Source organism: Silene latifolia, chromosome 4 (assembly GCF_048544455.1).
Source record: "Silene latifolia isolate original U9 population chromosome 4, ASM4854445v1, whole genome shotgun sequence".
NCBI lineage: Eukaryota > Viridiplantae > Streptophyta > Magnoliopsida > Caryophyllales > Caryophyllaceae > Silene > Silene latifolia.
Genome location: NC_133529.1, coordinates 52,175,503 through 52,190,925, shown reverse-complemented (window position 1 = coordinate 52,190,925; position 15,423 = coordinate 52,175,503). Strand labels below are relative to the sequence as shown.

Genomic DNA, 15,423 nt, shown 5'->3' with positions numbered 1-15,423 from the left:
CCTTGGTCATTTTGGTGATTGTATGGATTTTGATTTTGGTAACCTTGGTTTTGATTGTAAAAGGGTCTTTGATTTTGGTTTCTCATGGGAGGTGGGGTGTATGTTGTTTGAGGGTTTTGAACATTTTGGCTTTTGTATGAGAGATTTGGATGGAATTTGGTGTTTTCATTGTAATAGTTGGAATAAGGGGTACCGCTCTTGTATGCTTGGAAAGCATTCACTTGTTCATTTGTTCCCCTACATTCACTTTGGTCATGTCCCAAAGTTCCACAATTCTCACATATCCCACTTGGGATTGATGAAGATGCCGTCATGGCATTACCATGATGCTTTGGTGATTGTGAGACTTCTTCAAGTCTAGCCATAGCTTTTTCAAACTTCAAAATGATTGTGTCAATGTGAGCACTAAGTTGAGCACCCAATTGAGTAACGGAGTCCACTTCATGCTTTCCTCCTCTAGTAGCCTTACGAGGTCTACTATATTGTGAGTTATGGACCGCCATTTCCTAAATTTTGTTCCATGTTTGATTGTCATCAACTTCGGTGAACATTCCATTTGATCCCATATTGAGAATGTTCCTTGAATCTTCATATAAACCATTCCAAAATTGTTGTACCAAGAACCACTCGCTAAGTCCATGGTGAGGACATGAGCGACAAATTCCCTTGAACCACTCCCAAGCTTCATACAAAGATTCTTCATCCCTTTGCTTAAAACCCGTAATTTGAGCTCTTAGCATGTTAGTCTTTTCCGGTGGGTAGAATTTTTTGTAGAAAGCTAGAGCCAACTTCTTCCCAGAATCAATTCCGAGAGTGGCCTTATCAAGGCCCTTCAACCATTGTTTCACGGTGCCAATTAGAAAAAAGGAAATAAGACCCATCGAATTTGGTCTTGAGTTACACCGTTTGAGAATCGCATCACAATAGTCACAAAAGGTTTCCATATGAGAATGAGGGTCTTCACTAGGCATCCCCCCAAATTGGCTCCTTTCGACTAATTGGATAAAGGCGGATTTGGCAATAAAATTTCCGGTTAGATGTTGTGGTGTGGGAGTACCATTGGGTAGGTTCTCCTCGGTGGGTGCAGTGTGATGAAAACTTAGGCATTGTAGGTTGATTTTGGGTGGTATTGTGTAATGGGTTTTCCTCACCTTCTCTTGCAAAAGGGTTGATGAACTCAATAGTTGGTTGAATATCTACAACCTCACTAATACCTCTCAAATTCCTCCTAGCAAGTCTCCTATTGGTTGTCAAAGTTCTTTCAATTTCACGATCAAAAGGTAACAAGTCACCTTGTGACCTTCTAGACATGCAAAATATCAAACATCTTGAAAACAATTAGAACAAACCTTGAGGAGTTTTACTTCCCCAAGGCAAAGAAAAGACACAACTAATAACAATATAAAGAAATCTAAATCAAGCTAACACCGTCCCCGGCAACGGCGCCATTTTTGATCGGTCCGTTTCGTGTTCACAAATAGAAAGATGTGGTCGTTGGGTCACGTCCAAATCAAAACACAATTTATAGCTCCACAAACAACTCTACAATTAGTAAAGAGGCAAGTAAAGGTCGGATCCCAAGGGACGGGAATTGAGATGAGATTTCAATTGAAACTAGTGGTGTCTTAGGGGTGTCACAAATTGGGTTGATGTAGAAGATCACTAACTAAAATAGCAATGAAATTAAACAAGCAAGATGAATTAAAAGGGTTGTAAACAATTTATAAAAAGCATTAGGGTGTCATGGGGTCATAGGGGAATCATGGGAATTGATCATACAAACATGTTCTCAAATTATAAGCAAGCAATTATTGTTGTGATGGATTGAGTTGGGTTATATCTTACAATCCTAGGAAAGTTTGGGTCCCGGGGCCGAATCGATTAGATTGTACAACACCTACAAGTCGACTTAATCTTCCCTACTCAACAACATGCATGGTCTAATGAGACTCGAGTTGGTTTATGTCTTACAAGTCTCATTGAAAAGATAGGTAATGGGTAAAAAATGCAAGGATTCATAGGCTCGCATTTCATCAAACATAACATGTGCATGAGTTGAGATCAAAACAAGCAAGCAAATAAAACATGAAAGCATATTAATTTAAGCATGAATCATTCCCCATGTTGGTTTCCCCTAATCACCCATTAACCCTAGCTAAGAGACTACTCACTCATTATCATGTTGATCATGCTAGCAAGGTTGTCAATCATACCAACAAAATGAAACATGATGAATAAATGAAAGTAATTAACAATAATTAAAAAGGGATTAAGAGAATTATACCTACTAATGATTCCAATAATAAAGCAAAGATAAAAGAAGTACTTGATGCTTGATTGAGAGGTTGTCAATCTCCCAATAATAACCCAAATAATCTTCAATTACCCAAAATAAAGGATGAACAAAAGAGAGATTAAGGAAATAAAACTTGTATTAAAACTTGATTAATTGTTGATTACAAAACTAAAGAGAGATTTGATTGATATTAACTACTCTAAGAATTGATAAGAAAAAGATGCTCTTCTAATTAGACTAATGGGGTATTTATAGTGGAAATTAGGGGATGCATTAGGGTTAACTAAGGGCTAAACTAGTAATTACACTTTTTAGATTGAGCAAGGAGGAGCCGGTATTTTACGAAGGAAGGGCTTCTTTCTTTGTAGCTTGGAGAAGACAAATTACTTGTATAGGAATCCGAGCGGATTAGAGTCGGGACGGGCGGATTCTGGCGATGGAACACGAGCGGATTCAGGTGAATCCGGGCGGATTGGAGTGGCTATGCCCGAGCGTCTTGTGGTGAAACCGCACGGATTGTGCAGATGGTGGACGGCCGGATTGTAGGCAATCCGCACGGATTGTGCCTCAGCAAGATTTCTTCTTCTTTTCTTCCCTTTTCTTCATAAATTCCTTGGGGATTTCCTTGGGGACTCAAGGATCCTTTCTCAACATTGCTCATCTACTATCATATGTACAAAGGCCTTCTAATCTTGTCTCTCCTTGATGCTTGGTCATTGGATTCGATCAATTTAGTCTCGTTTTGCCATGAAAATGCAAGATTCTTACTCCTTTCCTACCAAGGGATCAAAATCTCAAAGAATATGCAAAACAAAGAACTAAAGATAATAAATGACCCAAATATGCACTAAAAAGCATGGGAACAAGGCTAATTCGGGGGCTAAATATGCGCTAATTATGGTCACATCAACCTTGTATCAATTCCATTCTAATTTTACTTCTTGAACCTCGCCGTTTTCTTAACGGTTTAAGAGAATGCTCCCACTCATTTCAAAGAATCTTTACTTAGAGAAGCAAAGTTGAATCTTATGAAGATTACTCTTCAATTCAACCGTTTTAGTCTTAAAACTTTCATTGAAGTGGTTGCGTTATTTTGGTCAATTACGAATTCTTGATAAAACTAATTACCAAAACAATTTATCGCTTCAAGGTACTTAATTCAATTAAGTATATGAAAAATAATCCATTGTAAGTAGATGTGTTAGTCAAGAATCAAAAACCTGTTTGATAATGAATAACTTTTATCTATACTTTTTAATGGATGATTCGAGGTTCTTAGAAGAAAATTCAAATTTGTCTTTAGTTACGATGTTTTAATGGAGAATTGAATCAAAAACCGAAATGATATCGTATATGAATTGTGGTAAAGAAATAGAACAATATGATAACGGAATAGTGAAAAACTTAACATTTATCGTTTTAATAATACTTGTAAACAAGTAAAGCATTTACATAGTGACCTCTACCCAAATATGATAAATGATTCCGAGATCCAAATTCATATTAACTTGGGCACGGGATAGCCGATGGAACCCTTATCAATATAACTCGGTGGACTAACTCTTTAATCGATTCTACTTTTAGAACTCTCGGTCGATAAAAATTACTCTAATATTTATCTATAGCCCGGAACACATGCGACTACGGTCACGAATACTTCCGTTGAGCTCAATCCAAATTTCGAATAAATGTGTCCATGATCCAAACCCACATTAACTTGGGCACGGGATAGCCGATGAAACCCTCATCAACATGAATTCGGTGGATAGACATTTATCACCCACTTCCCCTACGTAACAAGGTTTGTACCCCGGGATGGCCGAGTGCACTCCCTCACGAAATAGGTTTTCATGGTTTCTACTCTTTGGTAAGGCTATGTCTCAATTGTTTATTTTAGCGAGAGGTCATGTCAATTTATTATCTATCACGTTTTAAGTGAACTAAGGCGGTGAACTACGATAATTGTAATTGACACGGTCGATAAACTCGATTAAAAGATGATGCATGTTTTAGTTATGGCGATTTAGCGATGCATGCGACATATAAATAAAATGCAAAGCATAAATTAAATCCTAGTATGGCCTTCCTAAAATAGAAAATCTAATTAACTATTACATATTCGGAAACCAACTCCATTGGTCCCTTGAACTTCGGTTGAGGCACGCATCTCGAGGTAACACCGTCTTTAAGTATCGCCTTCTTGAGTGACACCGTCTTCAAGGAACTCCGGAATAAATAAATTACATAACAAATTACATAATTTCCTATTATACATTTGTAATTTAAAATAAAATAAATCTATTAAATTACAAAACGGTGATACGAGATCACAATAAATTACAACCGAATCGATATTCCCATACATTTCGGGTAATACCAATTAAAAAACTAAGGCCATACTAAGTAAAATTACATAATTCAAAAATTACATAAAATAAAATTATGACAATCATAAATAAAATTCAGCATTATAATATGTATGAACATGCCCAATTTTATGCCAAATCGCCTTTAAGAAGCCAATATCGTATATTACACGGTTTTTACGGATTTGCGTGATTCAACGTTTTATAATCACAAAAATTACATAAATTCATATTTATGCATAAGTTAATTACCCTAACCTCTTAGGACTCAAAATTTAGTCTTCACTAATTATTTGACTATAATTAACTTATACTAGGTAGTATCTCGCGCTTCGCGCGACGTGTTTTAAAATTTTATTATTATCATTGAAGAAAAATAATATAATTCATATATAACCTTTAATATTTTTACCTATAAATAAAAATCAATTAATTTTTTTTCTCAAATTTTATTTTTTTAGGTTTAAATTCAGTGCTTTAAAATAAAATACATATAATATTAATTAAAACTAATACTAAGTTATAGTTAATTACGCATGATCAACATTTTACAAAAAAATTGTAACTGGTCAAATATCAAATTAATTAAAATAAAATTTATTCGGATAATGCAACAATCAACATTAAGGTATCAAATTATTTGTTAAAAAATTATTTGTTAAAATTGTAACTGAGCAAATATCAATTCACATTACGTTATGTTCCAAATCAGTTAAAATATTTGTTCAAAATAATGTGAATATAATTTTATGCAATTTTTAATTTTGTATGTATAACGTTTGATATTTATGTATCAAACATATATGGCCCAAACTAAACTTATTCAAATGTTTTGGTTGTGTCTTACATGTGCTATGTGTCAAACATATCTATAAGAAATTTGCACATTTTATTTATTTAACAACTATATATAACGATGTTTAAGAGTTTACCGGAAATAAAATAGGTTGAACTTTCTCAAATATCATTTTTATAAGATAACATATAAAATATTTAAATAAAAGTAATATCTAGTTAGTCATAACTAATGTTTTATTCTTGACGTATACATCTTTACCTAAAGATATTAGAGGAAAATGTAATGTGTATTCTACTTTTTCATGTTGTTTATATAATAGGGTTTTTCTACATGATACCCTTGTATTTATTCGAATTCTACGTAATACCCCTCGCTTTTCAAAAATACCCGTGGTACCCCTAAATATGATAAAAACATCTTAAAATACCGAAAATGCTCTAATCCGCCTCTTCAAAATGTTTAATTTATCCATTTTTATTGATTTTTGGCAATAATTTGTCATGTCATTAACATAAACATCGTCTACTCAATTGTAATTTGTAAACATATTTTCTTTACAAAATCCAACATATTAAAAACGTGATTTTTAGTAGATTGAGTATTTTTAGAACATTTTACTAAATTTAGGGATACCACTTATATTTTCAAAAATAAAGGGGTACCATGTAGAATGCGAAGAAACACGAGTACCACGTAGAAAAACCTTATATAAAATTATATTACTTAATAATCATTACTTTTCTTTTAATTATTCAAACTCACTCGTGATCACTGTATACCTACATACTCGTTATCAGAGTATTTAAAACTCTCAAAATCTCATATGTATTCATTTTGTCGCAATATAATTTTTTCGTTTCCACACTATAAAAACTTATATCTTAGTAGTTTTTTTAAGTTTTGTTTTTAATAAATACAATAACTCTTCAAAAAATATTTTTCTTAATAAAATTAATGGTCTAAGTTGTATAACTTTTTCAAAATATTTTTTTACGTAAATGTAACACATTGTAAGATACTCACTTTAAATCATCTCTACATATCAAAATATGTAAATAAATATAATGAAAATTATACTCGATTGAAAACATTTTTTAAAATGAATGAACGTTTTTATTTAGAATTTAGAATTTTTATCAAAATATTTTTTTAAATTTAGAATCAAATCAACGTAATTATTTAATATAATTTTATAATAAAATTTATTAAATTAATATTAATATTTATCGAGATTTATGGCTGCATTTATTATGTGCCTATTAAATGATTAGCTGTAATAAATGCTTGTCATTAAGGCTGTATGAGACACGTGACGTATCCACAGCGTTTCAACCCAGTTTTATATATATATATATATATATATATATATATATATATATATATTACTTAAAATTGTTTATTAATGGACTCAAAATTACAATAAAATGTTATAAACTTCAAATAAATCACAAAAATTTCAAATAAATTCAAAATTTGAAATTTAAACTCATGAACATTCTGGAAAAATACCATGACACTCATAATGTTCAAAAACTTAGGTTAAAAATTTCGAAAGTTATCGGGAAAAACAAAGTTGCGGTTTATCGGATTTATCAATAAAAATCATAAAAACATGAGAAAAATTATATTCATCAACTTTTCAATTATATGATAAAATGCAACATGTGACGTTTTTTCCTTAGTCATGAAGTATGTTTTAGCAATTATTCACTAATTAAGTCACTATTTATGCTATTTTTCATCAAAAATCCATAAATCATGCATGAAAACTTCATTATAGCCTATTATTTTACACACATCTTGTAAAATTGCATGTGACAACATACTAAATTTCTATGACCAGATTCCAAATATTTCTCATATTAACCTATTTTTCATTTAAATTCGATTTTTAACATGAAAAATCCATTTTTCGAGCATAAGAACTCCAAAAATTTTGAAAATTTCCAGATCATCTAAAAATAATATATGTGAAAACATATCCAAAACCACTGGAAAATTCGAAGTTTAGCTAATTTTCGTCCAAAAATGACATTTTATCATAAAAATCACATTTTAATGCCAATATTATATAAAATGAACAATAAAAATCCATAAATTAACCAAAATATCCTAATTACATTTTAGGATCAGAAAATTTAACATGCATAAATTATTTTCGTGATATATCATAATAACACAAATTTACAAGTTTTATATGTTAATCGTATAACTCGGAAAAACTATAACCGATTTGCATGCAAACAACCAAGGCTCTGATACCGATTGTAGGGAATCTATATCTCATGTTACAACATATTCTTATATGTTCTAAATTTATTTAGTCATAAAATAAATTCTAGATCTTATGCATGCAAACTAAAATAAAAGAAGATAAGAAAACATTTTCTCACCATATGAATTTCGGTCAAATGGGCACCAACAAGATCTCCTTCTTGTTAGTTCTTGAGCTTTTCAATATTGGATGAACATACATGACCTCAAAATAGAAGCCCTCCAATTAGTTGCACCCAAGACTATCCCTTAATCCCACAAACTAACATGTACTAGATGTTTGTAATGTAGTTTACCTTAAAATCTATTACTAATACTCATATACTACTTCTAGTATTATTAGTGTTTGATTTAAACAAATTAGATTCACAAAAATGAATTTTGTGAAGAACAAGAGAGAAGTTTTTATGTTTTCTTAGAACATGAGAGAGTGATGAAAAATAGAGGAAAAACTCTCTAATAATGCTCACAAAAACCGGTGGCCTCTAGTGGTAATAGACCATGATTATTTTTCTTTTTGTCTTCACAAGACAAAATAGGTGTAAGTCTTTTGCATTGTTATGTCACTATCATGCAATTTGGACAAATGAATAAGACAAATGGAAAAAGACAAAACATCTCACAATGCCCACCAATTTCGGTTTATGTGTGTAATATGGAGTCCATTTTATTTTTGTCAATTGTACAATTGTATGTCATGTGACATGTGACATGTGACATGTCTTATGTCATGTTTTAATTTAAAATGCATATTTACCAAATTAAATATCATTTACAAATTAAATAAATCATATTTAACAAATTGACTAGTAATATAAAATTACTTTCTCATAAAATGGTCATTTAATTACTAGTTAGTATAATTCACAATATCTTGTAATTATAACTAACTTATCATTCTCATCTTGCGTGTTTCGCAAACACCGATTAATATTAGTAATATAACTTCTTAAATTACTAAATAAAATCTTATTTAATCACATTATAATAAGATGTCACTTTTCTCTCTTATGATAATAATTTGTTCAATTTTAAGGAATTAATTAATCTGTATCGGTATACAATTAATTAACCTTTTCAATTAAGGGAATCGTCCTTTAGGTGTGACCTCAAGGGATCAACTGATCACCACCGTCGCACGACAGTAATGTCAAACTCTAGTTCAACAAATTACTAAAGAGGCACTAAAGAGGAACAAATTTAAGAGCATGTGGCGGAGGCACTAAAGAGGAACAAATTTAAGAGCATGTAATCCTTCACAAATACTAGTTCAACAAATTACTAAGGCTAATAGGATGGCACTAAATCACCTCCAAATGGTGTTAAACTAGACTACTTTCGTCCTCAATTTCCAAATGCTTTCGTCAAGGGCGATCGGATGGTGGTGGAATGATGATCCCTATGATGCTAGTAGCATATGACATGACAAGTCTCGAATTCTCTACAAAAGTAAAGGTCATGGATCGTCCCAAGCTCGACAAAGTGGCTTGACAAAAGGCTTTTTGGGAATGAAATGCTCAAATCTTTATACACAACGGTGGATATGACTAGTATTCAAAAATTGACCTCATTCAACTTTCACATTTCAAAAATTTAAGATGGGGTTTGTCCCTTCCGGGCTAGTGTCCTTTGCTTTCGCCAATCGCTTATTAGGCAACCGGTTAACCTCTAGACAATAGCTTTTCGGGGTGATAATCACTCTGTCTCTAGGCGGCCGAATTCACAACCGTGTGGGGCCCAATTCAATGGATCCCGCTCCAAAGCACATCGAAGTGGTACGCCTCCATCACAACAATTTAAATTTCTCAACATTCAACAATTCATAACATTTGAGGTTTCCTTAGCATTAAATTACTTCCACATGATAAAACTTTAGAAATGAGCACTTCAAACTTATTGATAGAAAATATTTTTGGGTTGCCTTACCACAAGGTCAATCAAGGTCACCTAGACAAGTTAACCAAGTCCACATCGCATCACGGGGTTGGATAGGTGACTCACATGCAAACCCTTCACTAGGCTTTGGGTCATGGATCAAAAGACACTAGTATGACACTATCTAGGGTGTTTTACAACCATTCTAGTAGGCAAAGTCTTAAGTTGAACAAGTATTTGTAATGGCTTAGTTGCTCTTGTCAAGGTTCCTAATTAGGCACTTTTCAAAACTTTTCTAACATGCAACTACATGCTATGATGCAACTAATATAAACATCCTAATGCAACTGATTCTATCAACTAGTATGACATATAAACTAAATGCAAGTCCTATGTTCACATTGTTATACCGCATCAATCAAAATAAAGCCACATAGTCATTAACATAAAGAGGAAAAAGGAGATTGGAAAGATCATACCATGCGGTCTTCATGATCCTCATGTCTCGGATGTGGCGTAGTCGATCAATGTGAACAAGGATAGAACAAACACAATATATACAAGACTATATATACAAAAGGAAATAAACATGTTTTTGGGTTTTCAAATTTTCAAATTTTTATGATTTTTGAAATTTTTCAATTTTTTTGGATTTTTGAATAAGAGTTAAGTGTTAGAATTCCCATCCCCACACTAATATGGGCATTGTCCTCAATGGCCAAAATGATGGAAATTATGCAAAGATGATGCATGATTTCTATACTAAATGCAATCTATTCTAAGCTACACTACATGATGCATGGTTTTGTTATGACGGAGAGGATAATTTAGATTACCTCCCGTTGTGTATGCATTAACTTCCCCAAACCGAGTGAGACACTATTGCTAATGTCTTAAGGATGGGTGTAGTTCATGCACACACTATGCAATGCATGAAACTAATTTGTCATTTTGGATTTTAAAAGCGGGAACAATAAAATGAGAACACCTCAATGGTACCGAGGTGTGAGTCCTCTATGGTGCTTAGGACTACTCCAACAATGATCAAGAAAAATAATTAAAATAAAGAGAGAAATAGACAAACCATGAGAGGGTAGGAGCCTCCAAGGCTTGCTAATATTCCATCATATCATCATCATCATCACTTTCCTCATTAGAAGTGGTCTCATTGCCACCTTCCTCTTCATTTGCTTCATCACTTTCTTCTTCATCTTGCTCACCATCTTGCTCACCATCCTCTCCTCCTTCTTCACTTGCTTCTTCACCAATGTTATCATCAACTTCTTCATTACCAACAACCTAATTGTCACCCGAAACAACCCTAGATGCACCCGGAAATAGGACTTCTCTATCCGCCCAACTAGGCAAAGGACATGATGGATCAAGTAGTCCTTGCCTAGCTAAGTGTAAGAGGGGTGGATATTGAGCCAAGTAAGCGTTTTTCCGATCCTCAAAGGTTGCTTGTGCATTGCTTGCATGAGAAGAGTCACATAATCATTTCTTGCTTCAACCCCCTCGGGCTTGAACTCTTCGTACTCAAAAGGGTAAGGTGGTATGACAATGGAAGAGGAGGGCATTTCAAGTTCACCCTTTTGTTGTTGGATAATATACTCGGCCTCTTTAGAAAGGGGAAGTAGATAATTGGTCCGGTGGACACTTAGACGACAAATCTTTGAAGTCAAAGTAAACGATTTAGCTTCACTAGTGAGCCATCCATACTTGGTGTCAAGAGGATTATGGGCAACCCACTTGTACTTGTTTATCATAGTATGCATATCAACAAGATGACCACCCTCCTTTGCTTCATACTTGCTATCCTTGTTGAAGTTAGGATCAAAGTATTTGGCTAGGATAGTGACTAAGCCGCCATTGACAATAACGGTAGTGCCTTTCTTCCCACAATCAATGTTGAGCCATCAATCTACCAAAAGCCTTAAAGAGTTGAAAGGCTTGGTGTGTACTCTCCCAATATTCAAAGCCGATTCAAGAAGAATAAAATCAAGTTTGGTGAAATGGTTGGTATCTTTCCTTGCAATAATGGTGTTTCCTATGACCTTGTGCCATACTCTTATGTCCGGATGGTGGACTAAAAGAGCACGACTCGCATGAAAGTCCTCAAATTTCCTTCCGGAAATTGCCTCCCAAAGAGGGTCGGGGTCATACTTTCCATAATTCTTGAAATAACTCGGTTCATCACTAAGACCCAAAATTTCACCCAATTCCCTAAAGGAAATGCATCTACTAACATTAGCTAGACGAAACTCGAGATTCTCCCTAGACTCAACTTTGGTGACTTTCAAAGAACTCAAAAACTCCAAGGTAAAGGGAGGGGTATGTCAATTCCTTTGTTTCAAACAATTTCTTCAACCCCATTGCTTTGAAAAAGGCTCTAGTTTGCTCAAGGACACCTAATTTATCTAAGGTATCTTCACAAATAAATTTGGTGGATTGAAGTGATTTTCTAGCAAACTTGGCAAAAGTATCTCTATGGGTTTTGGAAATAAAAGTTACCTCAGGATAATGCAAGAGTTGATCGATTTCGGAGTAGTAGATGTTGTTGCTCCCATAGAAGGTTGTTGTTGTTGTTGCACTTCCAAGTTTGGGGTTGCTACCACCATAGCCAATGCTTTCTTTGCTTGAAGAGCCTTTTGCCTTTGTGAAAGTGTCTTTGGTGCCTTTGATGCCTTTCTTGCTCCCTTAGTCCTTGCCATTGATGAATTAACAAAGAAAAGAACGAAAAATCTTCAATTTGTAGTGTACCCAAATCGATTTAAAGGTGAAAGGCTTTGCCTTTATGAATTCAAAAATCGACTCAAAGGTTGAAGATTTGTGCTTGGTTTTGATTGTTATTGGAAAAGGAGTGATTGATTTGTTGTTAGAAGGATGGTTTGATTTGATTTTGGTGAATGTAGTTGCGGGATTTTGTTTATGTGATGGAGGGGATGAGGGTTTTGATGTTTTTGAGTAGTGTTATGAATGAATGAGTGAATGAAGGTGGGAAGGGTTTTATAAAGACCGAAATTTTCGAACTGCAGGGGCAATCCGTGCGGTTTTTACTCTCAAGACAGGCGGATTACGCACTTTCTGGTTGGGAAAAACTCGCCTAAAGACTGGCGTATTCAAGAGAAGACGCTCGGATTCGCTGATACGGACGGGCGGATTCTCCGAAGACGGACGGATTCCTTCACGAGGATTTTTCCTTGTTTTCCTCAACCGAGAAGACGGTGTCTTCCCTTCAAGACAGGCGTATTTTCGAGAGACGGGCGGATTCTTTGTTCGGGGCGCCCGGATTCTCTTACTGATCAAATTTTTTCAAAATTCAGCTCGAGAAGGACGTGCGTCTTCTACCCATGCGCTCGGATTATGCGAAGACGGGCGGATTCTCCCGAATCCGCTCGGATTCTACCCCTTTGTACCGGTTCGATTCCATCCGTGTACAATGCATTTCCCTTACCATTCTTCCATTCTTCTTCATATCTTGTGTTCTTCATTGTGGGGGCATTACTAGGCAAGGATAGCCTAGGCAAATGTCATCCCCACACCAAGGTAAAGCACTACACATCAATTGAAATCGTTAGTCCCTCCCTTACTTCTCTCAAACATGACAATTATCTTGATCAAAGTAAATAAAATAAATCTAAAGATGACAAAAATGCAATACAAGAATTGAAATGCGAGTTAGGGAGTTAGAAATATTTACAAATGGTGGTTTAGGGAGGACTCCACCAAACTCTCATTCTTGATGAGATGTTAAGGGGGCATGTTTAAGGTGTTGTTGATGTTGCTCAACACCTTAAAGAAATAATCAAAAGCTTGTTCATTATCCTTATAAAGCTCTTCAATAGACCTTTGCCCTTGTTTTCGTTCTTGATCAATGGCATTACCAATGTAGGGATTAAAAATCCCTTCAAATTCGTCGTCCCAAAGACCACAAACTTCATTAAGTTGATCATTGAAAATCTCTTGATTTGATGGGGACAACTCTCCCAATTTCTTCTCTTGGCCAATGAGGCCATCCTCTTCTTCTTTGCTTGATTTTGATGAGCTTTGCAAGCTCTCCTTGTCACAATTCACTTGCTCTTTGAATGGAGCATCTTCAATTTTCTTCTTCCATTGGAGTTCCGACTTCTTCCTTTCATCCTTCCGGCTATAATGATCAATCCTGAAACACGGTTCATGCAAACGAGGAGCTCTCATAGTCTTGTCAAGATTAAAGGTTATGCTTTCATCTCCCACTTCTAGAGTGAGCTCACCATGTTTCACATCAATCACCGCACCGCGGTGTGTAGGAAAGGTCTTCCTAGAATGATCGGAATGTTGGAATCTTCCTCCATATCAACAATGACAAAGTCCACCGGGATGAAAAACTTCCCAATTCGCACGGAACATCTTCCCATATCCCTAATGGTGTCTTCGTCGATCTATCGGCCATTTGGAGCGTGATATTGGTGCATTTAAGCTCTCCCATCCCCAACCTTTTACTTACCGAGTACGGCATGACACTCACACTAGCCCCTAGATCACATAAGGCTTTGTAGATCGTTGTGTCGCCAATGGTACACGGTATTGAGAAGCTTCCCGGATCCTTTAGTTTTGGAGGTGAACTCCCTTGAAGTATTGCACTACTCACCTTAGTGAAGGCGATAGTCTCAAGTTTCCGGATCGACTTCTTCTTTGTGAGGATATCTTTCATGTATTTCGCATAGGCCGGCACATGATTGATTAATTCCGTGAAAGGAATCGAGACTTCCAAATTCTTCACAATTTCCATAAACTTTCCAAGTTGATCATCAAATTTGGGCTTGGCTTGACGACTTGGAAAAGGAAGTCTAATCTGACGGCTCCTTCTCCTTGACCTTATCTTCATTTTTCTTTGAACTTTCTTCCTTTGATGATTCTCCATCTTTGGAGTTTTGCACAATTTCTTCCTTATCACTAGCTTCCACAACTTCATCCTCAACTTGCTTCTTGATTGCTTCATACCTTGTACCACTTCTCAAGTGAATGGCACTAACCGTTTCATGTCTTGGGGGATTACTTTGAGGTGGTAATTGCCCCTTTTGTCTTTGTGAGCTTGAAGATGCTAGTTGAGTCAATTGGGTTTCCAACATCTTGGTGTGAGCTAGGATGTTGTTGATGGTTGTTTCCTTTGCTTGGCTATCTTTTTGCATTTGAGTGAAAAATTCTTGTTGATTCTTTTGCATTTGGAGGACCGCTTTTTGGACATCAAAACCTTGGTCATTTTGGTGATTGTATGGATTTTGATTTTGGTAACCTTGGTTTTGATTGTAAAAGGGTCTTTGATTTTGGTTTCTCATGGGAGGTGGGGTGTATGTTGTTTGAGGGTTTTGAACATTTTGGCTTTTGTATGAGAGATTTGGATGGAATTTGGTGTTTTCATTGTAATAGTTGGAATAAGGGGTACCGCTCTTGTATGCTTGGAAAGCATTCACTTGTTCATTTGTTCCCCTACATTCACTTTGGTCATGTCCCAAAGTTCCACAATTCTCACATATCCCACTTGGGATTGATGAAGATGCCGTCATGGCATTACCATGATGCTTTGGTGATTGTGAGACTTCTTCAAGTCTAGCCATAGCTTTTTCAAACTTCAAAATGATTGTGTCAATGTGAGCACTAAGTTGAGCACCCAATTGAGTAACGGAGTCCACTTCATGCTTTCCTCCTCTAGTAGCCTTACGAGGTCTACTATATTGTGAGTTATGGACCGCCATTTCCTAAATTTTGTTCCATGTTTGATTGTCATCAACTTCGGTGAACATTCCATTTGATCCCATATTGAGAATGTTCCT

The 15,423-nt window shown here is 35.1% G+C and overlaps 1 non-coding gene across 1 annotated transcript; it reads left to right on the top strand.

The window, feature by feature from the left end:
* Positions 1-633: 633 nt before the first annotated feature.
* Positions 634-740, top strand: LOC141654294 (small nucleolar RNA R71). The gene has a single exon (XR_012547855.1). It is a non-coding gene; the product is annotated as a small nucleolar RNA R71 (small nucleolar RNA).
* Positions 741-15,423: the final 14,683 nt, after the last annotated feature.